Genomic DNA, 24,076 nt, shown 5'->3' on the forward strand with positions numbered 1-24,076 from the left:
AAGATGTATGTGTGGGGACCGGCTGTCATCGAGTGCAGGTCTGTCTTAGGTATCACGGCTTAACGTCATTGAAGTCTAGAGAGTGGACAACACGTTCGTCTTACTCAGAGCGGTGTCCGAATTCTATTTTCGACGTGATGCGTGCCACTTCCATTGTGGCCAACTACGATTCAATACAGAATGCACGAAACCTGAAAGACACCCTCACAGATACATAGAGAGTAGTGTTTGTCTGCGGAATAATGGGAGTGCAAGCGTCTGTGACATTGATATTGCTGTATGTAGCACAATTTATCATGGAGGGGGCGTAGCTCAGATGGTAGAGCGCTCGCTTAGCATGCGAGAGGTACTGGGATCGATACCCAGCGCCTCCAGAATTTTTAACACACCTACATGCGCACCTTGCCATGCAAGTGGAGTAATTCACAGCCAGCAGATGTGTCTAGGCAGATACAAGAGAACGATTAGCATCCACAATTGGCAAGCGTGCTGTTATTCGTGCGCAGGAAGCACCCTCCTCCAACTCCTACACTTAATTTACAAACAGTACAAGTGTTCCCATAAGATTCTTAAGCCTACGTCGGAAAGATCTGCCTTACGCCGGGTTCACGTAAATCCCACTGCACATTCCTATTCTTTGCGTGCAGTCGGCTGCTACTGGTGTTGCTAGTTGTGACTTCTGATAACAGATGCCGTAGCAATCAATTCATGGAGTGATTTGTATGTTTTGCGATAGTCTGTCTCTGACAAGCAAGCACAGGTGACATAGGTGCGAACGCAGGAAGCTTGCAGCCCCTCGCTGCCTGCAGACACCGAGCAGCCACACTAGGAGGGCGGCCTAAGCCGTAGGCGAAATGTGCTCATTCGCTTTGGGGCGACGTCGAACTATAAATGAGGCTGTCACTAGCGTGAGCGTTGCGTGAGCGTCGTGTAAAGTCGTAAAAGTCGGCTGCATGGGCGAGTGCCATGTTTGGGGAGCGTTTCGTAGTTTGCGCAGTGCAATGGAGACGTGGAAACTTGTTGTGGCCCAGTGTTTTGCAGTTGGACGACAAGAGTGGTACACAGTAGCAAAGAGCGAGGCACTGAGTTTGCATGAACAGTGGAGTGCAGAATGGGGCTCGAGATGTGCTTGTTACCTCAGGTGCTGTGTGATTGTCGACAAGGAGTGAAAACGGAGCAATTTGTGACCCCCCTTTCAATTTAAGACGTTAAAAACAGACGGAATTTGCATTCGTAATACCAGAGCATCGAAACTACTTGGAACTCTTGTGTATATGAACGTGTCCGCGCCTTTGTACTCTGGTCCCTTCAGCGCTACAAACCAACCAAGCATCGTGTCCGTGCACATCAGAGCCTCAAGGAATGGAGAATAGCGCAGTTTGGTCGCGGATGGGGGCGTAGCTCAGTTGGTAGAGCGTTCGCTTTGCATGTGAAAGGTCCCGGGTTGAAGCCCCGGCGCCTCCATGTTTTGTGGTCAGTGGATGCCAAGTGTTGATCGCGGCGAACCTAAAAGCACGCAAGATGTTGCAAAGCCAGCGTCACAGACTTGTATGATGCATACTGACGTAAGGAGAGCAAGATGTATGTGTGGGGACCGGCTGTCATCGAGTGCAGGTCTGTCTTAGGTATCACGGCTTAACGTCATTGAAGTCTAGAGAGTGGACAACACGTTCGTCTTACTCAGAGCGGTGTCCGAATTCTATTTTCGACGTGATGCGTGCCACTTCCATTGTGGCCAACTACGATTCAATACAGAATGCACGAAACCTGAAAGACACCCTCACAGATACATAGAGAGTAGTGTTTGTCTGCGGAATAATGGGAGTGCAAGCGTCTGTGACATTGATATTGCTGTATGTAGCACAATTTATCATGGAGGGGGCGTAGCTCAGATGGTAGAGCGCTCGCTTAGCATGCGAGAGGTACTGGGATCGATACCCAGCGCCTCCAGAATTTTTAACACACCTACATGCGCACCTTGCCATGCAAGTGGAGTAATTCACAGCCAGCAGATGTGTCTAGGCAGATACAAGAGAACGATTAGCATCCACAATTGGCAAGCGTGCTGTTATTCGTGCGCAGGAAGCACCCTCCTCCAACTCCTACACTTAATTTACAAACAGTACAAGTGTTCCCATAAGATTCTTAAGCCTACGTCGGAAAGATCTGCCTTACGCCGGGTTCACGTAAATCCCACTGCACATTCCTATTCTTTGCGTGCAGTCGGCTGCTACTGGTGTTGCTAGTTGTGACTTCTGATAACAGATGCCGTAGCAATCAATTCATGGAGTGATTTGTATGTTTTGCGATAGTCTGTCTCTGACAAGCAAGCACAGGTGACATAGGTGCGAACGCAGGAAGCTTGCAGCCCCTCGCTGCCTGCAGACACCGAGCAGCCACACTAGGAGGGCGGCCTAAGCCGTAGGCGAAATGTGCTCATTCGCTTTGGGGCGACGTCGAACTATAAATGAGGCTGTCACTAGCGTGAGCGTTGCGTGAGCGTCGTGTAAAGTCGTAAAAGTCGGCTGCATGGGCGAGTGCCATGTTTGGGGAGCGTTTCGTAGTTTGCGCAGTGCAATGGAGACGTGGAAACTTGTTGTGGCCCAGTGTTTTGCAGTTGGACGACAAGAGTGGTACACAGTAGCAAAGAGCGAGGCACTGAGTTTGCATGAACAGTGGAGTGCAGAATGGGGCTCGAGATGTGCTTGTTACCTCAGGTGCTGTGTGATTGTCGACAAGGAGTGAAAACGGAGCAATTTGTGACCCCCCTTTCAATTTAAGACGTTAAAAACAGACGGAATTTGCATTCGTAATACCAGAGCATCGAAACTACTTGGAACTCTTGTGTATATGAACGTGTCCGCGCCTTTGTACTCTGGTCCCTTCAGCGCTACAAACCAACCAAGCATCGTGTCCGTGCACATCAGAGCCTCAAGGAATGGAGAATAGCGCAGTTTGGTCGCGGATGGGGGCGTAGCTCAGTTGGTAGAGCGTTCGCTTTGCATGTGAAAGGTCCCGGGTTGAAGCCCCGGCGCCTCCATGTTTTGTGGTCAGTGGATGCCAAGTGTTGATCGCGGCGAACCTAAAAGCACGCAAGATGTTGCAAAGCCAGCGTCACAGACTTGTATGATGCATACTGACGTAAGGAGAGCAAGATGTATGTGTGGGGACCGGCTGTCATCGAGTGCAGGTCTGTCTTAGGTATCACGGCTTAACGTCATTGAAGTCTAGAGAGTGGACAACACGTTCGTCTTACTCAGAGCGGTGTCCGAATTCTATTTTCGACGTGATGCGTGCCACTTCCATTGTGGCCAACTACGATTCAATACAGAATGCACGAAACCTGAAAGACACCCTCACAGATACATAGAGAGTAGTGTTTATCTGCGGAATAATGGGAGTGCAAGCGTCTGTGACATTGATATTGCTGTATGTAGCACAATTTATCATGGAGGGGGCGTAGCTCAGATGGTAGAGCGCTCGCTTAGCATGCGAGAGGTACTGGGATAGATACCCAGCGCCTCCAGAATTTTTAACACACCTACATGCGCACCTTGCCATGCAAGTGGAGTAATTCACAGCCAGCAGATGTGTCTAGCCAGATACAAGAGAACGATTAGCATCCACAATTGGCAAGCGTGCTGTTATTCGTGCGCAGGAAGCACCCTCCTCCAACTCCTACACTTAATTTACAAACAGTACAAGTGTTCCCATAAGATTCTTAAGCCTACGTCGGAAAGATCTGCCTTACGCCGGGTTCACGTAAATCCCACTGCACATTCCTATTCTTTGCGTGCAGTCGGCTGCTACTGGTGTTGCTAGTTGTGACTTCTGATAACAGATGCCGTAGCAATCAATTCATGGAGTGATTTGTATGTTTTGCGATAGTCTGTCTCTGACAAGCAAGCACAGGTGACATAGGTGCGAACGCAGGAAGCTTGCAGCCCCTCGCTGCCTGCAGACACCGAGCAGCCACACTAGGAGGGCGGCCTAAGCCGTAGGCGAAATGTGCTTATTCGCTTTGGGGCGACGTCGAACTATAAATGAGGCTGTCACTAGCGTGAGCGTCGTGTAAAGTCGTAAAAGTCGGCTGCATGGGCGAGTGCCATGTTTGGGGAGCGTTTCGTAGTTTGCGCAGTGCAATGGAGACGTGGAAACTTGTTGTGGCCCAGTGTTTTGCAGTTGGACGACAAGAGTGGTACACAGTAGCAAAGAGCGAGGCACTGAGTTTGCATGAACAGTGGAGTGCAGAATGGGGCTCGAGATGTGCTTGTTACCTCAGGTGCTGTGTGATTGTCGACAAGGAGTGAAAACGGAGCAATTTGTGACCCCCCTTTCAATTTAAGACGTTAAAAACAGACGGAATTTGCATTCGTAATACCAGAGCATCGAAACTACTTGGAACTCTTGTGTATATGAACGTGTCCGCGCCTTTGTACTCTGGTCCCTTCAGCGCTACAAACCAACCAAGCATCGTGTCCGTGCACATCAGAGCCTCAAGGAATGGAGAATAGCGCAGTTTGGTCGTGGATGGGGGCGTAGCTGAGTTGGTAGAGCGTTCGCTTTGCATGTGAAAGGTCCCGGGTTGAAGCCCCGGCGCCTTCATGTTTTGTGGTCAGTGGATGCCAAGTGTTGATCGCGGCGAACCTAAAAGCACGCAAGATGTTGCAAAGCCAGCGTCACAGACTTGTATGATGCATACTGACGTAAGGAGAGCAAGATGTATGTGTGGGGACCGGCTGTCATCGAGTGCAGGTCTGTCTTAGGTATCACGGCTTAACGTCATTGAAGTCTAGAGAGTGGACAACACGTTCGTCTTACTCAGAGCGGTGTCCGAATTCTATTTTCGACGTGATGCGTGCCACTTCCATTGTGGCCAACTACGATTCAATACAGAATGCACGAAACCTGAAAGACACCCTCACAGATACATAGAGAGTAGTGTTTGTCTGCGGAATAATGGGAGTGCAAGCGTCTGTGACATTGATATTGCTGTATGTAGCACAATTTATCATGGAGGGGGCGTAGCTCAGATGGTAGAGCGCTCGCTTAGCATGCGAGAGGTACTGGGATCGATACCCAGCGCCTCCAGAATTTTTAACACACCTACATGCGCACCTTGCCATGCAAGTGGAGTAATTCACAGCCAGCAGATGTGTCTAGGCAGATACAAGAGAACGATTAGCATCCACAATTGGCAAGCGTGCTGTTATTCGTGCGCAGGAAGCACCCTCCTCCAACTCCTACACTTAATTTACAAACAGTACAAGTGTTCCCATAAGATTCTTAAGCCTACGTCGGAAAGATCTGCCTTACGCCGGGTTCACGTAAATCCCACTGCACATTCCTATTCTTTGCGTGCAGTCGGCTGCTACTGGTGTTGCTAGTTGTGACTTCTGATAACAGATGCCGTAGCAATCAATTCATGGAGTGATTTGTATGTTTTGCGATAGTCTGTCTCTGACAAGCAAGCACAGGTGACATAGGTGCGAACGCAGGAAGCTTGCAGCCCCTCGCTGCCTGCAGACACCGAGCAGCCACACTAGGAGGGCGGCCTAAGCCGTAGGCGAAATGTGCTCATTCGCTTTGGGGCGACGTCGAACTATAAATGAGGCTGTCACTAGCGTGAGCGTTGCGTGAGCGTCGTGTAAAGTCGTAAAAGTCGGCTGCATGGGCGAGTGCCATGTTTGGGGAGCGTTTCGTAGTTTGCGCAGTGCAATGGAGACGTGGAAACTTGTTGTGGCCCAGTGTTTTGCAGTTGGACGACAAGAGTGGTACACAGTAGCAAAGAGCGAGGCACTGAGTTTGCATGAACAGTGGAGTGCAGAATGGGGCTCGAGATGTGCTTGTTACCTCAGGTGCTGTGTGATTGTCGACAAGGAGTGAAAACGGAGCAATTTGTGACCCCCCTTTCAATTTAAGACGTTAAAAACAGACGGAATTTGCATTCGTAATACCAGAGCATCGAAACTACTTGGAACTCTTGTGTATATGAACGTGTCCGCGCCTTTGTACTCTGGTCCCTTCAGCGCTACAAACCAACCAAGCATCGTGTCCGTGCACATCAGAGCCTCAAGGAATGGAGAATAGCGCAGTTTGGTCGCGGATGGGGGCGTAGCTCAGTTGGTAGAGCGTTCGCTTTGCATGTGAAAGGTCCCGGGTTGAAGCCCCGGCGCCTCCATGTTTTGTGGTCAGTGGATGCCAAGTGTTGATCGCGGCGAACCTAAAAGCACGCAAGATGTTGCAAAGCCAGCGTCACAGACTTGTATGATGCATACTGACGTAAGGAGAGCAAGATGTATGTGTGGGGACCGGCTGTCATCGAGTGCAGGTCTGTCTTAGGTATCACGGCTTAACGTCATTGAAGTCTAGAGAGTGGACAACACGTTCGTCTTACTCAGAGCGGTGTCCGAATTCTATTTTCGACGTGATGCGTGCCACTTCCATTGTGGCCAACTACGATTCAATACAGAATGCACGAAACCTGAAAGACACCCTCACAGATACATAGAGAGTAGTGTTTGTCTGCGGAATAATGGGAGTGCAAGCGTCTGTGACATTGATATTGCTGTATGTAGCACAATTTATCATGGAGGGGGCGTAGCTCAGATGGTAGAGCGCTCGCTTAGCATGCGAGAGGTACTGGGATAGATACCCAGCGCCTCCAGAATTTTTAACACACCTACATGCGCACCTTGCCATGCAAGTGGAGTAATTCACAGCCAGCAGATGTGTCTAGCCAGATACAAGAGAACGATTAGCATCCACAATTGGCAAGCGTGCTGTTATTCGTGCGCAGGAAGCACCCTCCTCCAACTCCTACACTTAATTTACAAACAGTACAAGTGTTCCCATAAGATTCTTAAGCCTACGTCGGAAAGATCTGCCTTACGCCGGGTTCACGTAAATCCCACTGCACATTCCTATTCTTTGCGTGCAGTGGTGTTGCTAGTTGTGACTTCTGATAACAGATGCCGTAGCAATCAGTTCATGGAGTGATTTGTATGTTTTGCGATAGTCTGTCTCTGACAAGCAAGCACAGGTGACATAGGTGCGAACGCAGGAAGCTTGCAGCCCCTCGCTGCCTGCAGACACCGAGCAGCCACACTAGGAGGGCGGCCTAAGCCGTAGGCGAAATGTGCTAATTCGCTTTGGGGCGACGTCGAACTATAAATGAGGCTGTCACTAGCGTGAGCGTCGTGTAAAGTCGTAAAAGTCGGCTGCATGGGCGAGTGCCATGTTTGGGGAGCGTTTCGTAGTTTGCGCAGTGCAATGGAGACGTGGAAACTTGTTGTGGCCCAGTGTTTTGCAGTTGGACGACAAGAGTGGTACACAGTAGCAAAGAGCGAGGCACTGAGTTTGCATGAACAGTGGAGTGCAGAATGGGGCTCGAGATGTGCTTGTTACCTCAGGTGCTGTGTGATTGTCGACAAGGAGTGAAAACGGAGCAATTTGTGACCCCCCTTTCAATTTAAGACGTTAAAAACAGACGGAATTTGCATTCGTAATACCAGAGCATCGAAACTACTTGGAACTCTTGTGTATATGAACGTGTCCGCGCCTTTGTACTCTGGTCCCTTCAGCGCTACAAACCAACCAAGCATCGTGTCCGTGCACATCAGAGTCTCAAGGAATGGAGAATAGCGCAGTTTGGTCGCGGATGGGGGCGTAGCTCAGTTGGTAGAGCGTTCGCTTTGCATGTGAAAGGTCCCGGGTTCAAGCCCCGGCGCCTCCATGTTTTGTGGTCAGTGGATGCCAAGTGTTGATCGCGGCGAACCTAAAAGCACGCAAGATGTTGCAAAGCCAGCGTCACAGACTTGTATGATGCATACTGACGTAAGGAGAGCAAGATGTATGTGTGGGGACCGGCTGTCATCGAGTGCAGGTCTGTCTTAGGTATCACGGCTTAACGTCATTGAAGTCTAGAGAGTGGACAACACGTTCGTCTTACTCAGAGCGGTGTCCGAATTCTATTTTCGACGTGATGCGTGCCACTTCCATTGTGGCCAACTACGATTCAATACAGAATGCACGAAACCTGAAAGACACCCTCACAGATACATAGAGAGTAGTGTTTGTCTGCGGAATAATGGGAGTGCAAGCGTCTGTGACATTGATATTGCTGTATGTAGCACAATTTATCATGGAGGGGGCGTAGCTCAGATGGTAGAGCGCTCGCTTAGCATGCGAGAGGTACTGGGATCGATACCCAGCGCCTCCAGAATTTTTAACACCCCTACATGCGCACCTTGCCATGCAAGTGGAGTAATTCACAGCCAGCAGATGTGTCTAGGCAGATACAAGAGAACGATTAGCATCCACAATTGGCAAGCGAGCTGTTATTCGTGCGCAGGAAGCACCCTCCTCCAACTCCTACACTTAATTTACAAACAGTACAAGTGTTCCCATAACATTCTTAAGCCTACGTCGGAAAGATCTGCCTTACGCCAGGTTCACGTAAATCCCACTGCACATTCCTATTCTTTGCGTGCAGTCGGCTGCTACTGGTGTTGCTAGTTGTGACTTCTGATAACAGATGCCGTAGCAATCAGTTCATGGAGTGATTTGTATGTTTTGCGATAGTCTGTCTCTGACAAGCAAGCACAGGTGACATAGGTGCGAACGCAGGAAGCTTGCAGCCCCTCGCTGCCTGCAGACACCGAGCAGCCACACTAGGAGGGCGGCCTAAGCCGTAGGCGAAATGTGCTAATTCGCTTTGGGGCGACGTCGAACTATAAATGAGGCTGTCACTAGCGTGAGCGTCGTGTAAAGTCGTAAAAGTCGGCTGCATGGGCGAGTGCCATGTTTGGGGAGCGTTTCGTAGTTTGCGCAGTGCAATGGAGACGTGGAAACTTGTTGTGGCCCAGTGTTTTGCAGTTGGACGACAAGAGTGGTACACAGTAGCAAAGAGCGAGGCACTGAGTTTGCATGAACAGTGGAGTGCAGAATGGGGCTCGAGATGTGCTTGTTACCTCAGGTGCTGTGTGATTGTCGACAAGGAGTGAAAACGGAGCAATTTGTGACCCCCCTTTCAATTTAAGACGTTAAAAACAGACGGAATTTGCATTCGTAATACCAGAGCATCGAAACTACTTGGAACTCTTGTGTATATGAACGTGTCCGCGCCTTTGTACTCTGGTCCCTTCAGCGCTACAAACCAACCAAGCATCGTGTCCGTGCACATCAGAGTCTCAAGGAATGGAGAATAGCGCAGTTTGGTCGCGGATGGGGGCGTAGCTCAGTTGGTAGAGCGTTCGCTTTGCATGTGAAAGGTCCCGGGTTCAAGCCCCGGCGCCTCCATGTTTTGTGGTCAGTGGATGCCAAGTGTTGATCGCGGCGAACCTAAAAGCACGCAAGATGTTGCAAAGCCAGCGTCACAGACTTGTATGATGCATACTGACGTAAGGAGAGCAAGATGTATGTGTGGGGACCGGCTGTCATCGAGTGCAGGTCTGTCTTAGGTATCACGGCTTAACGTCATTGAAGTCTAGAGAGTGGACAACACGTTCGTCTTACTCAGAGCGGTGTCCGAATTCTATTTTCGACGTGATGCGTGCCACTTCCATTGTGGCCAACTACGATTCAATACAGAATGCACGAAACCTGAAAGACACCCTCACAGATACATAGAGAGTAGTGTTTGTCTGCGGAATAATGGGAGTGCAAGCGTCTGTGACATTGATATTGCTGTATGTAGCACAATTTATCATGGAGGGGGCGTAGCTCAGATGGTAGAGCGCTCGCTTAGCATGCGAGAGGTACTGGGATCGATACCCAGCGCCTCCAGAATTTTTAACACCCCTACATGCGCACCTTGCCATGCAAGTGGAGTAATTCACAGCCAGCAGATGTGTCTAGGCAGATACAAGAGAACGATTAGCATCCACAATTGGCAAGCGAGCTGTTATTCGTGCGCAGGAAGCACCCTCCTCCAACTCCTACACTTAATTTACAAACAGTACAAGTGTTCCCATAACATTCTTAAGCCTACGTCGGAAAGATCTGCCTTACGCCGGGTTCACGTAAATCCCACTGCACATTCCTATTCTTTGCGTGCAGTCGGCTGCTACTGGTGTTGCTAGTTGTGACTTCTGATAACAGATGCCGTAGCAATCAGTTCATGGAGTGATTTGTATGTTTTGCGATAGTCTGTCTCTGACAAGCAAGCACAGGTGACATAGGTGCGAACGCAGGAAGCTTGCAGCCCCTCGCTGCCTGCAGACACCGAGCAGCCACACTAGGAGGGCGGCCTAAGCCGTAGGCGAAATGTGCTCATTCGCTTTGGGGCGACGTCGAACTATAAATGAGGCTGTCACTAGCGTGAGCGTCGTGTAAAGTCGTAAAAGTCGGCTGCATGGGCGAGTGCCATGTTTGGGGAGCGTTTCGTAGTTTGCGCAGTGCAATGGAGACGTGGAAACTTGTTGTGGCCCAGTGTTTTGCAGTTGGACGACAAGAGTGGTACACAGTAGCAAAGAGCGAGGCACTGAGTTTGCATGAACAGTGGAGTGCAGAATGGGGCTCGAGATGTGCTTGTTACCTCAGGTGCTGTGTGATTGTCGACAAGGAGTGAAAACGGAGCAATTTGTGACCCCCCTTTCAATTTAAGACGTTAAAAACAGACGGAATTTGCATTCGTAATACCAGAGCATCGAAACTACTTGGAACTCTTGTGTATATGAACGTGTCCGCGCCTTTGTACTCTGGTCCCTTCAGCGCTACAAACCAACCAAGCATCGTGTCCGTGCACATCAGAGTCTCAAGGAATGGAGAATAGCGCAGTTCGGTCGCGGATGGGGGCGTAGCTCAGTTGGTAGAGCGTTCGCTTTGCATGTGAAAGGTCCCGGGTTCAAGCCCCGGCGCCTCCATGTTTTGTGGTCAGTGGATGCCAAGTGTTGATCGCGGCGAACCTAAAAGCACGCAAGATGTTGCAAAGCCAGCGTCACAGACTTGTATGATGCATACTGACGTAAGGAGAGCAAGATGTATGTGTGGGGACCGGCTGTCATCGAGTGCAGGTCTGTCTTAGGTATCACGGCTTAACGTCATTGAAGTCTAGAGAGTGGACAACACGTTCGTCTTACTCAGAGCGGTGTCCGAATTCTATTTTCGACGTGATGCGTGCCACTTCCATTGTGGCCAACTACGATTCAATACAGAATGCACGAAACCTGAAAGACACCCTCACAGATACATAGAGAGTAGTGTTTGTCTGCGGAATAATGGGAGTGCAAGCGTCTGTGACATTGATATTGCTGTATGTAGCACAATTTATCATGGAGGGGGCGTAGCTCAGATGGTAGAGCGCTCGCTTAGCATGCGAGAGGTACTGGGATCAATACCCAGCGCCTCCAGAATTTTTAACACCCCTACATGCGCACCTTGCCATGCAAGTGGAGTAATTCACAGCCAGCAGATGTGTCTAGGCAGATACAAGAGAACGATTAGCATCCACAATTGGCAAGCGAGCTGTTATTCGTGCGCAGGAAGCACCCTCCTCCAACTCCTACACTTAATTTACAAACAGTACAAGTGTTCCCATAACATTCTTAAGCCTACGTCGGAAAGATCTGCCTTACGCCGGGTTCACGTAAATCCCACTGCACATTCCTATTCTTTGCGTGCAGTCGGCTGCTACTGGTGTTGCTAGTTGTGACTTCTGATAACAGATGCCGTAGCAATCAGTTCATGGAGTGATTTGTATGTTTTGCGATAGTCTGTCTCTGACAAGCAAGCACAGGTGACATAGGTGCGAACGCAGGAAGCTTGCAGCCCCTCGCTGCCTGCAGACACCGAGCAGCCACACTAGGAGGGCGGCCTAAGCCGTAGGCGAAATGTGCTCATTCGCTTTGGGGCGACGTCGAACTATAAATGAGGCTGTCACTAGCGTGAGCGTCGTGTAAAGTCGTAAAAGTCGGCTGCATGGGCGAGTGCCATGTTTGGGGAGCGTTTCGTAGTTTGCGCAGTGCAATGGAGACGTGGAAACTTGTTGTGGCCCAGTGTTTTGCAGTTGGACGACAAGAGTGGTACACAGTAGCAAAGAGCGAGGCACTGAGTTTGCATGAACAGTGGAGTGCAGAATGGGGCTCGAGATGTGCTTGTTACCTCAGGTGCTGTGTGATTGTCGACAAGGAGTGAAAACGGAGCAATTTGTGACCCCCCTTTCAATTTAAGACGTTAAAAACAGACGGAATTTGCATTCGTAATACCAGAGCATCGAAACTACTTGGAACTCTTGTGTATATGAACGTGTCCGCGCCTTTGTACTCTGGTCCCTTCAGCGCTACAAACCAACCAAGCATCGTGTCCGTGCACATCAGAGTCTCAAGGAATGGAGAATAGCGCAGTTCGGTCGCGGATGGGGGCGTAGCTCAGTTGGTAGAGCGTTCGCTTTGCATGTGAAAGGTCCCGGGTTCAAGCCCCGGCGCCTCCATGTTTTGTGGTCAGTGGATGCCAAGTGTTGATCGCGGCGAACCTAAAAGCACGCAAGATGTTGCAAAGCCAGCGTCACAGACTTGTATGATGCATACTGACGTAAGGAGAGCAAGATGTATGTGTGGGGACCGGCTGTCATCGAGTGCAGGTCTGTCTTAGGTATCACGGCTTAACGTCATTGAAGTCTAGAGAGTGGACAACACGTTCGTCTTACTCAGAGCGGTGTCCGAATTCTATTTTCGACGTGATGCGTGCCACTTCCATTGTGGCCAACTACGATTCAATACAGAATGCACGAAACCTGAAAGACACCCTCACAGATACATAGAGAGTAGTGTTTGTCTGCGGAATAATGGGAGTGCAAGCGTCTGTGACATTGATATTGCTGTATGTAGCACAATTTATCATGGAGGGGGCGTAGCTCAGATGGTAGAGCGCTCGCTTAGCATGCGAGAGGTACTGGGATCAATACCCAGCGCCTCCAGAATTTTTAACACCCCTACATGCGCACCTTGCCATGCAAGTGGAGTAATTCACAGCCAGCAGATGTGTCTAGGCAGATACAAGAGAACGATTAGCATCCACAATTGGCAAGCGAGCTGTTATTCGTGCGCAGGAAGCACCCTCCTCCAACTCCTACACTTAATTTACAAACAGTACAAGTGTTCCCATAACATTCTTAAGCCTACGTCGGAAAGATCTGCCTTACGCCGGGTTCACGTAAATCCCACTGCACATTCCTATTCTTTGCGTGCAGTCGGCTGCTACTGGTGTTGCTAGTTGTGACTTCTGATAACAGATGCCGTAGCAATCAGTTCATGGAGTGATTTGTATGTTTTGCGATAGTCTGTCTCTGACAAGCAAGCACAGGTGACATAGGTGCGAACGCAGGAAGCTTGCAGCCCCTCGCTGCCTGCAGACACCGAGCAGCCACACTAGGAGGGCGGCCTAAGCCGTAGGCGAAATGTGCTCATTCGCTTTGGGGCGACGTCGAACTATAAATGAGGCTGTCACTAGCGTGAGCGTCGTGTAAAGTCGTAAAAGTCGGCTGCATGGGCGAGTGCCATGTTTGGGGAGCGTTTCGTAGTTTGCGCAGTGCAATGGAGACGTGGAAACTTGTTGTGGCCCAGTGTTTTGCAGTTGGACGACAAGAGTGGTACACAGTAGCAAAGAGCGAGGCACTGAGTTTGCATGAACAGTGGAGTGCAGAATGGGGCTCGAGATGTGCTTGTTACCTCAGGTGCTGTGTGATTGTCGACAAGGAGTGAAAACGGAGCAATTTGTGACCCCCCTTTCAATTTAAGACGTTAAAAACAGACGGAATTTGCATTCGTAATACCAGAGCATCGAAACTACTTGGAACTCTTGTGTATATGAACGTGTCCGCGCCTTTGTACTCTGGTCCCTTCAGCGCTACAAACCAACCAAGCATCGTGTCCGTGCACATCAGAGTCTCAAGGAATGGAGAATAGCGCAGTTCGGTCGCGGATGGGGGCGTAGCTCAGTTGGTAGAGCGTTCGCTTTGCATGTGAAAGGTCCCGGGTTCAAGCCCCGGCGCCTCCATGTTTTGTGGTCAGTGGATGCCAAGTGTTGATCGCGGCGAACCTAAAAGCACGCAAGATGTTGCAAAGCCAGCGTCACAGACTTGTATGATGCATACTGACGTAAGGAGAGCAAGATGTATGTGTGGGGACCGGCTGTCATCGAGTGCAGGTCTGTCTTAGGTATCACGGCTTAACGTCATTGAAGTCTAGAGAGTGGACAACACGTTCGTCTTACTCAGAGCGGTGTCCGAATTCTATTTTCGACGTGATGCGTGCCACTTCCATTGTGGCCAACTACGATTCAATACAGAATGCACGAAACCTGAAAGACACCCTCACAGATACATAGAGAGTAGTGTTTGTCTGCGGAATAATGGGAGTGCAAGCGTCTGTGACATTGATATTGCTGTATGTAGCACAATTTATCATGGAGGGGGCGTAGCTCAGATGGTAGAGCGCTCGCTTAGCATGCGAGAGGTACTGGGATCGATACCCAGCGCCTCCAGAATTTTTAACACCCCTACATGCGCACCTTGCCATGCAAGTGGAGTAATTCACAGCCAGCAGATGTGTCTAGGCAGATACAAGAGAACGATTAGCATCCACAATTGGCAAGCGAGCTGTTATTCGTGCGCAGGAAGCACCCTCCTCCAACTCCTACACTTAATTTACAAACAGTACAAGTGTTCCCATAACATTCTTAAGCCTACGTCGGAAAGATCTGCCTTACGCCGGGTTCACGTAAATCCCACTGCACATTCCTATTCTTTGCGTGCAGTCGGCTGCTACTGGTGTTGCTAGTTGTGACTTCTGATAACAGATGCCGTAGCAATCAGTTCATGGAGTGATTTGTATGTTTTGCGATAGTCTGTCTCTGACAAGCAAGCACAGGTGACATAGGTGCGAACGCAGGAAGCTTGCAGCCCCTCGCTGCCTGCAGACACCGAGCAGCCACACTAGGAGGGCGGCCTAAGCCGTAGGCGAAATGTGCTCATTCGCTTTGGGGCGACGTCGAACTATAAATGAGGCTGTCACTAGCGTGAGCGTCGTGTAAAGTCGTAAAAGTCGGCTGCATGGGCGAGTGCCATGTTTGGGGAGCGTTTCGTAGTTTGCGCAGTGCAATGGAGACGTGGAAACTTGTTGTGGCCCAGTGTTTTGCAGTTGGACGACAAGAGTGGTACACAGTAGCAAAGAGCGAGGCACTGAGTTTGCATGAACAGTGGAGTGCAGAATGGGGCTCGAGATGTGCTTGTTACCTCAGGTGCTGTGTGATTGTCGACAAGGAGTGAAAACGGAGCAATTTGTGACCCCCCTTTCAATTTAAGACGTTAAAAACAGACGGAATTTGCATTCGTAATACCAGAGCATCGAAACTACTTGGAACTCTTGTGTATATGAACGTGTCCGCGCCTTTGTACTCTGGTCCCTTCAGCGCTACAAACCAACCAAGCATCGTGTCCGTGCACATCAGAGTCTCAAGGAATGGAGAATAGCGCAGTTCGGTCGCGGATGGGGGCGTAGCTCAGTTGGTAGAGCGTTCGCTTTGCATGTGAAAGGTCCCGGGTTCAAGCCCCGGCGCCTCCATGTTTTGTGGTCAGTGGATGCCAAGTGTTGATCGCGGCGAACCTAAAAGCACGCAAGATGTTGCAAAGCCAGCGTCACAGACTTGTATGATGCATACTGACGTAAGGAGAGCAAGATGTATGTGTGGGGACCGGCTGTCATCGAGTGCAGGTCTGTCTTAGGTATCACGGCTTAACGTCATTGAAGTCTAGAGAGTGGACAACACGTTCGTCTTACTCAGAGCGGTGTCCGAATTCTATTTTCGACGTGATGCGTGCCACTTCCATTGTGGCCAACTACGATTCAATACAGAATGCACGAAACCTGAAAGACACCCTCACAGATACATAGAGAGTAGTGTTTGTCTGCGGAATAATGGGAGTGCAAGCGTCTGTGACATTGATATTGCTGTATGTAGCACAATTTATCATGGAGGGGGCGTAGCTCAGATGGTAGAGCGCTCGCTTAGCATGCGAGAGGTACTGGGATCGATACCCAGCGCCTCCAGAATTTTTAACACCCCTACATGCGCACCTTGCCATGCAAGTGGAGTAATTCACAGCCAGCAGATGTGTCTAGGCAGATACAAGAGAACGATTAGCATCCACAATTGGCAAGCGAGCTGTTATTCGTGCGCAGGAAGCACCCTCCTCCAACTCCTACACTTAATTTACAAACAGTACAAGTGTTCCCATAACATTCTTAAGCCTACGTCGGAAAGATCTGCCTTACGCCGGGTTCACGTAAATCCCACTGCACATTCCTATTCTTTGCGTGCAGTCGGCTGCTACTGGTGTTGCTAGTTGTGACTTCTGATAACAGATGCCGTAGCAATCAGTTCATGGAGTGATTTGTATGTTTTGCGATAGTCTGTCTCTGACAAGCAAGCACAGGTGACATAGGTGCGAACGCAGGAAGCTTGCAGCCCCTCGCTGCCTGCAGACACCGAGCAGCCACACTAGGAGGGCGGCCTAAGCCGTAGGCGAAATGTGCTCATTCGCTTTGGGGCGACGTCGAACTATAAATGAGGCTGTCACTAGCGTGAGCGTCGTGTAAAGTCGTAAAAGTCGGCTGCATGGGCGAGTGCCATGTTTGGGGAGCGTTTCGTAGTTTGCGCAGTGCAATGGAGACGTGGAAACTTGTTGTGGCCCAGTGTTTTGCAGTTGGACGACAAGAGTGGTACACAGTAGCAAAGAGCGAGGCACTGAGTTTGCATGAACAGTGGAGTGCAGAATGGGGCTCGAGATGTGCTTGTTACCTCAGGTGCTGTGTGATTGTCGACAAGGAGTGAAAACGGAGCAATTTGTGACCCCCCTTTCAATTTAAGACGTTAAAAACAGACGGAATTTGCATTCGTAATACCAGAGCATCGAAACTACTTGGAACTCTTGTGTATATGAACGTGTCCGCGCCTTTGTACTCTGGTCCCTTCAGCGCTACAAACCAACCAAGCATCGTGTCCGTGCACATCAGAGTCTCAAGGAATGGAGAATAGCGCAGTTTGGTTGCGGATGGGGGCGTAGCTCAGTTGGTAGAGCGTTCGCTTTGCATGTGAAAGGTCCCGGGTTCAAGCCCCGGCGCCTCCATGTTTTGTGGTCAGTGGATGCCAAGTGTTGATCGCGGCGAACCTAAAAGCACGCAAGATGTTGCAAAGCCAGCGTCACAGACTTGTATGATGCATACTGACGTAAGGAGAGCAAGATGTATGTGTGGGGACCGGCTGTCATCGAGTGCAGGTCTGTCTTAGGTATCACGGCTTAACGTCATTGAAGTCTAGAGAGTGGACAACACGTTCGTCTTACTCAGAGCGGTGTCCGAATTCTATTTTCGACGTGATGCGTGCCACTTCCATTGTGGCCAACTACGATTCAATACAGAATGCACGAAACCTGAAAGACACCCTCACAGATACATAGAGAGTAGTGTTTGTCTGCGGAATAATGGGAGTGCAAGCGTCTGTGACATTGATATTGCTGTATGTAGCACAATTTATCATGGAGGGGGCGTAGCTCACATGGTAGAGCGCTCGCTTAGCATCCGAGAGGTACTGGGATCGATACCCAGCGCCTCCAGAATTTTTAACACCCCTACATGCGCACCTTGCCATGCAAGTGGAGTAATTCACAGCCAGCAGATGTGTCTAGGCAGATACAAGAGAACGATTAGCATCCACAATTGGCAAGCGAGCTGTTATTCGTGCGCAGGAAGCACCCTCCTCCAACTCCTACACTTAATTTACAAACAGTACAAGTGTTCCCATAACATTCTTAAGCCTACGTCGGAAAGATCTGCCTTACGCCGGGTTCACGTAAATCCCACTGCACATTCCTATTCTTTGCGTGCAGTCGGCTGCTACTGGTGTTGCTAGTTGTGACTTCTGATAACAGATGCCGTAGCAATCAGTTCATGGAGTGATTTGTATGTTTTGCGATAGTCTGTCTCTGACAAGCAAGCACAGGTGACATAGGTGCGAACGCAGGAAGCTTGCAGCCCCTCGCTGCCTGCAGACACCGAGCAGCCACACTAGGAGGGCGGCCTAAGCCGTAGGCGAAATGTGCTCATTCGCTTTGGGGCGACGTCGAACTATAAATGAGGCTGTCACTAGCGTGAGCGTTGCGTAAGCGTCGTGTAAAGTCGTAAAAGTCGGCTGCATGGGCGAGTGCCATGTTTGGGGAGCGTTTCGTAGTTTGCGCAGTTCAATGGAGACGTGGAAACTTGTTGTGGCCCAGTGTTTTGCAGTTGGACGACAAGAGTGGTACACAGTAGCAAAGAGCGAGGCACTGAGTTTGCATGAACAGTGGAGTGCAGAATGGGGCTCGAGATGTGCTTGTTACCTCAGGTGCTGTGTGATTGTCGACAAGGAGTGAAAACGGAGCAATTTGTGACCCCCCTTTCAATTTAAGACGTTAAAAACAGACGGAATTTGCATTCGTAATACCAGAGCATCGAAACTACTTGGAACTCTTGTGTATATGAACGTGTCCGCGCCTTTGTACTCTGGTCCCTTCAGCGCTACAAACCAACCAAGCATCGTGTCCGTGCACATCAGAGTGTCAAGGAATGGAGAATAGCGCAGTTTGGTTGCGGATGGGGGCGTAGCTCAGTTGGTAGAGCGTTCGCTTTGCATGTGAAAGGTCCCGGGTTCAAGCCCCGGCGCCTCCATGTTTTGTGGTCAGTGGATGCCAAGTGTTGATCGCGGCGAACCTAAAAGCACGCAAGATGTTGCAAAGCCAGCGTCACAGACTTGTATGATGCATACTGACGTAAGGAGAGCAAGATGTATGTGTGGGGACCGGCTGTCATCGAGTGCAGGTCTGTCTTAGGTATCACGGCTTAACGTCATTGAAGTCTAGAGAGTGGACAACACGTTCGTCTTACTCAGAGCGGTGTCCGAATTCTATTTTCGACGTGATGCGTGCCACTTCCATTGTGGCCAACTACGATTCAATACAGAATGCACGAAACCTGAAAGACACCCTCACAGATACATAGAGAGTAGTGTTTGTCTGCGGAATAATGGGAGTGCAAGCGTCTGTGACATTGATATTGCTGTATGTAGCACAATTTATCATGGAGGGGGCGTAGCTCAGATGGTAGAGCGCTCGCTTAGCATGCGAGAGGTACTGGGATCGATACCCAGCGCCTCCAGAATTTTTAACACCCCTACATGCGCACCTTGCCATGCAAGTGGAGTAATTCACAGCCAGCAGATGTGTCTAGGCAGATACAAGAGAACGATTAGCATCCACAATTGGCAAGCGAGCTGTTATTCGTGCGCAGGAAGCACCCTCCTCCAACTCCTACACTTAATTTACAAACAGTACAAGTGTTCCCATAACATTCTTAAGCCTACGTCGGAAAGATCTGCCTTACGCCGGGTTCACGTAAATCCCACTGCACATTCCTATTCTTTGCGTGCAGTCGGCTGCTACTGGTGTTGCTAGTTGTGACTTCTGATAACAGATGCCGTAGCAATCAGTTCATGGAGTGATTTGTATGTTTTGCGATAGTCTGTCTCTGACAAGCAAGCACAGGTGACATAGGTGCGAACGCAGGAAGCTTGCAGCCCCTCGCTGCCTGCAGACACCGAGCAGCCACACTAGGAGGGCGGCCTAAGCCGTAGGCGAAATGTGCTCATTCGCTTTGGGGCGACGTCGAACTATAAATGAGGCTGTCACTAGCGTGAGCGTCGTGTAAAGTCGTAAAAGTCGGCTGCATGGGCGAGTGCCATGTTTGGGGAGCGTTTCGTAGTTTGCGCAGTGCAATGGAGACGTGGAAACTTGTTGTGGCCCAGTGTTTTGCAGTTGGACGACAAGAGTGGTACACAGTAGCAAAGAGCGAGGCACTGAGTTTGCATGAACAGTGGAGTGCAGAATGGGGCTCGAGATGTGCTTGTTACCTCAGGTGCTGTGTGATTGTCGACAAGGAGTGAAAACGGAGCAATTTGTGACCCCCCTTTCAATTTAAGACGTTAAAAACAGACGGAATTTGCATTCGTAATACCAGAGCATCGAAACTACTTGGAACTCTTGTGTATATGAACGTGTCCGCGCCTTTGTACTCTGGTCCCTTCAGCGCTACAAACCAACCAAGCATCGTGTCCGTGCACATCAGAGTCTCAAGGAATGGAGAATAGCGCAGTTTGGTCGCGGATGGGGGCGTAGCTCAGTTGGTAGAGCGTTCGCTTTGCATGTGAAAGGTCCCGGGTTCAAGCCCCGGCGCCTCCATGTTTTGTGGTCAGTGGATGCCAAGTGTTGATCGCGGCGAACCTAAAAGCACGCAAGATGTTGCAAAGCCAGCGTCACAGACTTGTATGATGCATACTGACGTAAGGAGAGCAAGATGTATGTGTGGGGACCGGCTGTCATCGAGTGCAGGTCTGTCTTAGGTATCACGGCTTAACGTCATTGAAGTCTAGAGAGTGGACAACACGTTCGTCTTACTCAGAGCGGTGTCCGAATTCTATTTTCGACGTGATGCGTGCCACTTCCATTGTGGCCAACTACGATTCAATACAGAATGCACGAAACCTGAAAGACACCCTCACAGATACATAGAGAGTAGTGTTTGTCTGCGGAATAATGGGAGTGCAAGCGTCTGTGACATTGATATTGCTGTATGTAGCACAATTTATCATGGAGGGGGCGTAGCTCAGATGGTAGAGCGCTCGCTTAGCATGCGAGAGGTGCTGGGATCGATACCCAGCGCCTCCAGAATTTTTAACACCCCTACATGCGCACCTTGCCATGCAAGTGGAGTAATTCACAGCCAGCAGATGTGTCTAGGCAGATACAAGAGAACGATTAGCATCCACAATTGGCAAGCGAGCTGTTATTCGTGCGCAGGAAGCACCCTCCTCCAACTCCTACACTTAATTTACAAACAGTACAAGTGTTCCCATAACATTCTTAAGCCTACGTCGGAAAGATCTGCCTTACGCCAGGTTCACGTAAATCCCACTGCACATTCCTATTCTTTGCGTGCAGTCGGCTGCTACTGGTGTTGCTAGTTGTGACTTCTGATAACAGATGCCGTAGCAATCAGTTCATGGAGTGATTTGTATGTTTTGCGATAGTCTGTCTCTGACAAGCAAGCACAGGTGACATAGGTGCGAACGCAGGAAGCTTGCAGCCCCTCGCTGCCTGCAGACACCGAGCAGCCACACTAGGAGGGCGGCCTAAGCCGTAGGCGAAATGTGCTCATTCGCTTTGGGGCGACGTCGAACTATAAATGAGGCTGTCACTAGCGTGAGCGTCGTGTAAAGTCGTAAAAGTCGGCTGCATGGGCGAGTGCCATGTTTGGGGAGCGTTTCGTAGTTTGCGCAGTGCAATGGAGACGTGGAAACTTGTTGTGGCTCAGTGTTTTGCAGTTGGACGACAAGAGTGGTACACAGTAGCAAAGAGCGAGGCACTGAGTTTGCATGAACAGTGGAGTGCAGAATGGGGCTCGAGATGTGCTTGTTACCTCAGGTGCTGTGTGATTGTCGACAAGGAGTGAAAACGGAGCAATTTGTGACCCCCCTTTCAATTTAAGACGTTAAAAACAGACGGAATTTGCATTCGTAATACCAGAGCATCGAAACTACTTGGAACTCTTGTGTATATGAACGTGTCCGCGCCTTTGTACTCTGGTCCCTTCAGCGCTACAAACCAACCAAGCATCGTGTCCGTGCACATCAGAGTCTCAAGGAATGGAGAATAGCGCAGTTTGGTCGCGGATGGGGGCGTAGCTCAGTTGGTAGAGCGTTCGCTTTGCATGTGAAAGGTCCCGGGTTCAAGCCCCGGCGCCTCCATGTTTTGTGGTCAGTGGATGCCAAGTGTTGATCGCGGCGAACCTAAAAGCACGCAAGATGTTGCAAAGCCAGCGTCACAGACTTGTATGATGCATACTGACGTAAGGAGAGCAAGATGTATGTGTGGGGACCGGCTGTCATCGAGTGCAGGTCTGTCTTAGGTATCACGGCTTAACGTCATTGAAGTCTAGAGAGTGGACAACACGTTCGTCTTACTCAGAGCGGTGTCCGAATTCTATTTTCGACGTGATGCGTGCCACTTCCATTGTGGCCAACTACGATTCAATACAGAATGCACGAAACCTGAAAGACACCCTCACAGATACATAGAGAGTAGTGTTTGTCTGCGGAATAATGGGAGTGCAAGCGTCTGTGACATTGATATTGCTGTATGTAGCACAATTTATCATGGAGGGGGCGTAGCTCAGATGGTAGAGCGCTCGCTTAGCATGCGAGAGGTACTGGGATCGATACCCAGCGCCTCCAGAATTTTTAACACCCCTACATGCGCACCTTGCCATGCAAGTGGAGTAATTCACAGCCAGCAGATGTGTCTAGGCAGATACAAGAGAACGATTAGCATCCACAATTGGCAAGCGAGCTGTTATTCGTGCGCAGGAAGCACCCTCCTCCAACTCCTACACTTAATTTACAAACAGTACAAGTGTTCCCATAACATTCTTAAGCCTACGTCGGAAAGATCTGCCTTACGCCGGGTTCACGTAAATCCCACTGCACATTCCTATTCTTTGCGTGCAGTCGGCTGCTACTGGTGTTGCTAGTTGTGACTTCTGATAACAGATGCCGTAGCAATCAGTTCATGGAGTGATTTGTATGTTTTGCGATAGTCTGTCTCTGACAAGCAAGCACAGGTGACATAGGTGCGAACGCAGGAAGCTTGCAGCCCCTCGCTGCCTGCAGACACCGAGCAGCCACACTAGGAGGGCGGCCTAAGCCGTAGGCGAAATGTGCTCATTCGCTTTGGGGCGACGTCGAACTATAAATGAGGCTGTCACTAGCGTGAGCGTTGCGTAAGCGTCGTGTAAAGTCGTAAAAGTCGGCTGCATGGGCGAGTGCCATGTTTGGGGAGCGTTTCGTAGTTTGCGCAGTTCAATGGAGACGTGGAAACTTGTTGTGGCCCAGTGTTTTGCAGTTGGACGACAAGAGTGGTACACAGTAGCAAAGAGCGAGGCACTGAGTTTGCATGAACAGTGGAGTGCAGAATGGGGCTCGAGATGTGCTTGTTACCTCAGGTGCTGTGTGATTGTCGACAAGGAGTGAAAACGGAGCAATTTGTGACCCCCCTTTCAATTTAAGACGTTAAAAACAGACGGAATTTGCATTCGTAATACCAGAGCATCGAAACTACTTGGAACTCTTGTGTATATGAACGTGTCCGCGCCTTTGTACTCTGGTCCCTTCAGCGCTACAAACCAACCAAGCATCGTGTCCGTGCACATCAGAGTCTCAAGGAATGGAGAATAGCGCAGTTTGGTCGCGGATGGGGGCGTAGCTCAGTTGGTAGAGCGTTCGCTTTGCATGTGAAAGGTCCCGGGTTCAAGCCCCGGCGCCTCCATGTTTTGTGGTCAGTGGATGCCAAGTGTTGATCGCGGCGAACCTAAAAGCACGCAAGATGTTGCAAAGCCAGCGTCACAGACTTGTATGATGCATACTGACGTAAGGAGAGCAAGATGTATGTGTGGGGACCGGCTGTCATCGAGTGCAGGTCCGTCTTAGGTATCACGGCTTAACGTCATTGAAGTCTAGAGAGTGGACAACACGCTCGTCTTACTCAGAGCGGTGTCCGAATTCTATTTTCGACGTGATGCGTGCCACTTCCATTGTGGCCAACTACGATTCAATACAGAATGCACGAAACCTGAAAGACACCCTCACAGATACATAGAGAGTAGTGTTTGTCTGCGGAATAATGGGAGTGCAAGCGTCTGTGACATTGATATTGCTGTATGTAGCACAATTTATCATGGAGGGGGCGTAGCTCAGATGGTAGAGCGCTCGCTTAGCATGCGAGAGGTACTGGGATCGATACCCAGCGCCTCCAGAATTTTTAACACCCCTACATGCGCACCTTGCCATGCAAGTGGAGTAATTCACAGCCAGCAGATGTGTCTAGGCAGATACAAGAGAACGATTAGCATCCACAATTGGCAAGCGAGCTGTTATTCGTGCGCAGGAAGCACCCTCCTCCAACTCCTACACTTAATTTACAAACAGTACAAGTGTT

General features: G+C 49.9%; 30 non-coding genes across 30 annotated transcripts; all 30 read left to right on the top strand.

Moving 5' to 3' along the window:
• The first annotated feature begins 301 nt into the window (after positions 1–301).
• Positions 302–374, top strand: Trnaa-agc (transfer RNA alanine (anticodon AGC)). Its single transcript has one exon. It is a non-coding gene; the product is annotated as a tRNA-Ala (tRNA).
• A 1,017-nt stretch (positions 375–1,391) lies between these two features.
• On the top strand, positions 1,392–1,464 carry Trnaa-ugc (transfer RNA alanine (anticodon UGC)). Its single transcript has one exon. It is a non-coding gene; the product is annotated as a tRNA-Ala (tRNA).
• Positions 1,465–1,877: 413 nt separating this feature from the next.
• On the top strand, positions 1,878–1,950 carry Trnaa-agc (transfer RNA alanine (anticodon AGC)). The gene has a single exon. It is a non-coding gene; the product is annotated as a tRNA-Ala (tRNA).
• A 1,017-nt stretch (positions 1,951–2,967) lies between these two features.
• Trnaa-ugc (transfer RNA alanine (anticodon UGC)) lies at positions 2,968–3,040 on the top strand. Its single transcript has one exon. It is a non-coding gene; the product is annotated as a tRNA-Ala (tRNA).
• Positions 3,041–3,453: 413 nt separating this feature from the next.
• Trnaa-agc (transfer RNA alanine (anticodon AGC)) lies at positions 3,454–3,526 on the top strand. The gene has a single exon. It is a non-coding gene; the product is annotated as a tRNA-Ala (tRNA).
• Positions 3,527–4,532: 1,006 nt separating this feature from the next.
• Trnaa-ugc (transfer RNA alanine (anticodon UGC)) lies at positions 4,533–4,605 on the top strand. Its single transcript has one exon. It is a non-coding gene; the product is annotated as a tRNA-Ala (tRNA).
• A 413-nt stretch (positions 4,606–5,018) lies between these two features.
• On the top strand, positions 5,019–5,091 carry Trnaa-agc (transfer RNA alanine (anticodon AGC)). The gene has a single exon. It is a non-coding gene; the product is annotated as a tRNA-Ala (tRNA).
• Positions 5,092–6,108: 1,017 nt separating this feature from the next.
• Positions 6,109–6,181, top strand: Trnaa-ugc (transfer RNA alanine (anticodon UGC)). The gene has a single exon. It is a non-coding gene; the product is annotated as a tRNA-Ala (tRNA).
• A 413-nt stretch (positions 6,182–6,594) lies between these two features.
• Trnaa-agc (transfer RNA alanine (anticodon AGC)) lies at positions 6,595–6,667 on the top strand. Its single transcript has one exon. It is a non-coding gene; the product is annotated as a tRNA-Ala (tRNA).
• A 995-nt stretch (positions 6,668–7,662) lies between these two features.
• Positions 7,663–7,735, top strand: Trnaa-ugc (transfer RNA alanine (anticodon UGC)). Its single transcript has one exon. It is a non-coding gene; the product is annotated as a tRNA-Ala (tRNA).
• Positions 7,736–8,148: 413 nt separating this feature from the next.
• Trnaa-agc (transfer RNA alanine (anticodon AGC)) lies at positions 8,149–8,221 on the top strand. Its single transcript has one exon. It is a non-coding gene; the product is annotated as a tRNA-Ala (tRNA).
• A 1,006-nt stretch (positions 8,222–9,227) lies between these two features.
• On the top strand, positions 9,228–9,300 carry Trnaa-ugc (transfer RNA alanine (anticodon UGC)). The gene has a single exon. It is a non-coding gene; the product is annotated as a tRNA-Ala (tRNA).
• Positions 9,301–9,713: 413 nt separating this feature from the next.
• Trnaa-agc (transfer RNA alanine (anticodon AGC)) lies at positions 9,714–9,786 on the top strand. Its single transcript has one exon. It is a non-coding gene; the product is annotated as a tRNA-Ala (tRNA).
• A 1,006-nt stretch (positions 9,787–10,792) lies between these two features.
• Trnaa-ugc (transfer RNA alanine (anticodon UGC)) lies at positions 10,793–10,865 on the top strand. Its single transcript has one exon. It is a non-coding gene; the product is annotated as a tRNA-Ala (tRNA).
• A 413-nt stretch (positions 10,866–11,278) lies between these two features.
• Positions 11,279–11,351, top strand: Trnaa-agc (transfer RNA alanine (anticodon AGC)). Its single transcript has one exon. It is a non-coding gene; the product is annotated as a tRNA-Ala (tRNA).
• A 1,006-nt stretch (positions 11,352–12,357) lies between these two features.
• Trnaa-ugc (transfer RNA alanine (anticodon UGC)) lies at positions 12,358–12,430 on the top strand. Its single transcript has one exon. It is a non-coding gene; the product is annotated as a tRNA-Ala (tRNA).
• Positions 12,431–12,843: 413 nt separating this feature from the next.
• Positions 12,844–12,916, top strand: Trnaa-agc (transfer RNA alanine (anticodon AGC)). Its single transcript has one exon. It is a non-coding gene; the product is annotated as a tRNA-Ala (tRNA).
• A 1,006-nt stretch (positions 12,917–13,922) lies between these two features.
• Trnaa-ugc (transfer RNA alanine (anticodon UGC)) lies at positions 13,923–13,995 on the top strand. The gene has a single exon. It is a non-coding gene; the product is annotated as a tRNA-Ala (tRNA).
• A 413-nt stretch (positions 13,996–14,408) lies between these two features.
• Trnaa-agc (transfer RNA alanine (anticodon AGC)) lies at positions 14,409–14,481 on the top strand. Its single transcript has one exon. It is a non-coding gene; the product is annotated as a tRNA-Ala (tRNA).
• Positions 14,482–15,487: 1,006 nt separating this feature from the next.
• On the top strand, positions 15,488–15,560 carry Trnaa-ugc (transfer RNA alanine (anticodon UGC)). The gene has a single exon. It is a non-coding gene; the product is annotated as a tRNA-Ala (tRNA).
• A 413-nt stretch (positions 15,561–15,973) lies between these two features.
• Trnaa-agc (transfer RNA alanine (anticodon AGC)) lies at positions 15,974–16,046 on the top strand. Its single transcript has one exon. It is a non-coding gene; the product is annotated as a tRNA-Ala (tRNA).
• A 1,006-nt stretch (positions 16,047–17,052) lies between these two features.
• Positions 17,053–17,125, top strand: Trnaa-ugc (transfer RNA alanine (anticodon UGC)). The gene has a single exon. It is a non-coding gene; the product is annotated as a tRNA-Ala (tRNA).
• Positions 17,126–18,628: 1,503 nt separating this feature from the next.
• On the top strand, positions 18,629–18,701 carry Trnaa-ugc (transfer RNA alanine (anticodon UGC)). Its single transcript has one exon. It is a non-coding gene; the product is annotated as a tRNA-Ala (tRNA).
• Positions 18,702–19,114: 413 nt separating this feature from the next.
• On the top strand, positions 19,115–19,187 carry Trnaa-agc (transfer RNA alanine (anticodon AGC)). Its single transcript has one exon. It is a non-coding gene; the product is annotated as a tRNA-Ala (tRNA).
• A 1,006-nt stretch (positions 19,188–20,193) lies between these two features.
• Positions 20,194–20,266, top strand: Trnaa-ugc (transfer RNA alanine (anticodon UGC)). Its single transcript has one exon. It is a non-coding gene; the product is annotated as a tRNA-Ala (tRNA).
• Positions 20,267–20,679: 413 nt separating this feature from the next.
• On the top strand, positions 20,680–20,752 carry Trnaa-agc (transfer RNA alanine (anticodon AGC)). Its single transcript has one exon. It is a non-coding gene; the product is annotated as a tRNA-Ala (tRNA).
• A 1,006-nt stretch (positions 20,753–21,758) lies between these two features.
• Positions 21,759–21,831, top strand: Trnaa-ugc (transfer RNA alanine (anticodon UGC)). Its single transcript has one exon. It is a non-coding gene; the product is annotated as a tRNA-Ala (tRNA).
• Positions 21,832–22,244: 413 nt separating this feature from the next.
• On the top strand, positions 22,245–22,317 carry Trnaa-agc (transfer RNA alanine (anticodon AGC)). Its single transcript has one exon. It is a non-coding gene; the product is annotated as a tRNA-Ala (tRNA).
• Positions 22,318–23,334: 1,017 nt separating this feature from the next.
• Trnaa-ugc (transfer RNA alanine (anticodon UGC)) lies at positions 23,335–23,407 on the top strand. Its single transcript has one exon. It is a non-coding gene; the product is annotated as a tRNA-Ala (tRNA).
• Positions 23,408–23,820: 413 nt separating this feature from the next.
• On the top strand, positions 23,821–23,893 carry Trnaa-agc (transfer RNA alanine (anticodon AGC)). Its single transcript has one exon. It is a non-coding gene; the product is annotated as a tRNA-Ala (tRNA).
• Positions 23,894–24,076: the final 183 nt, after the last annotated feature.

This window comes from Schistocerca gregaria, chromosome 6 (genome assembly GCF_023897955.1).
Source record: "Schistocerca gregaria isolate iqSchGreg1 chromosome 6, iqSchGreg1.2, whole genome shotgun sequence".
Lineage (NCBI taxonomy): Eukaryota > Metazoa > Arthropoda > Insecta > Orthoptera > Acrididae > Schistocerca > Schistocerca gregaria.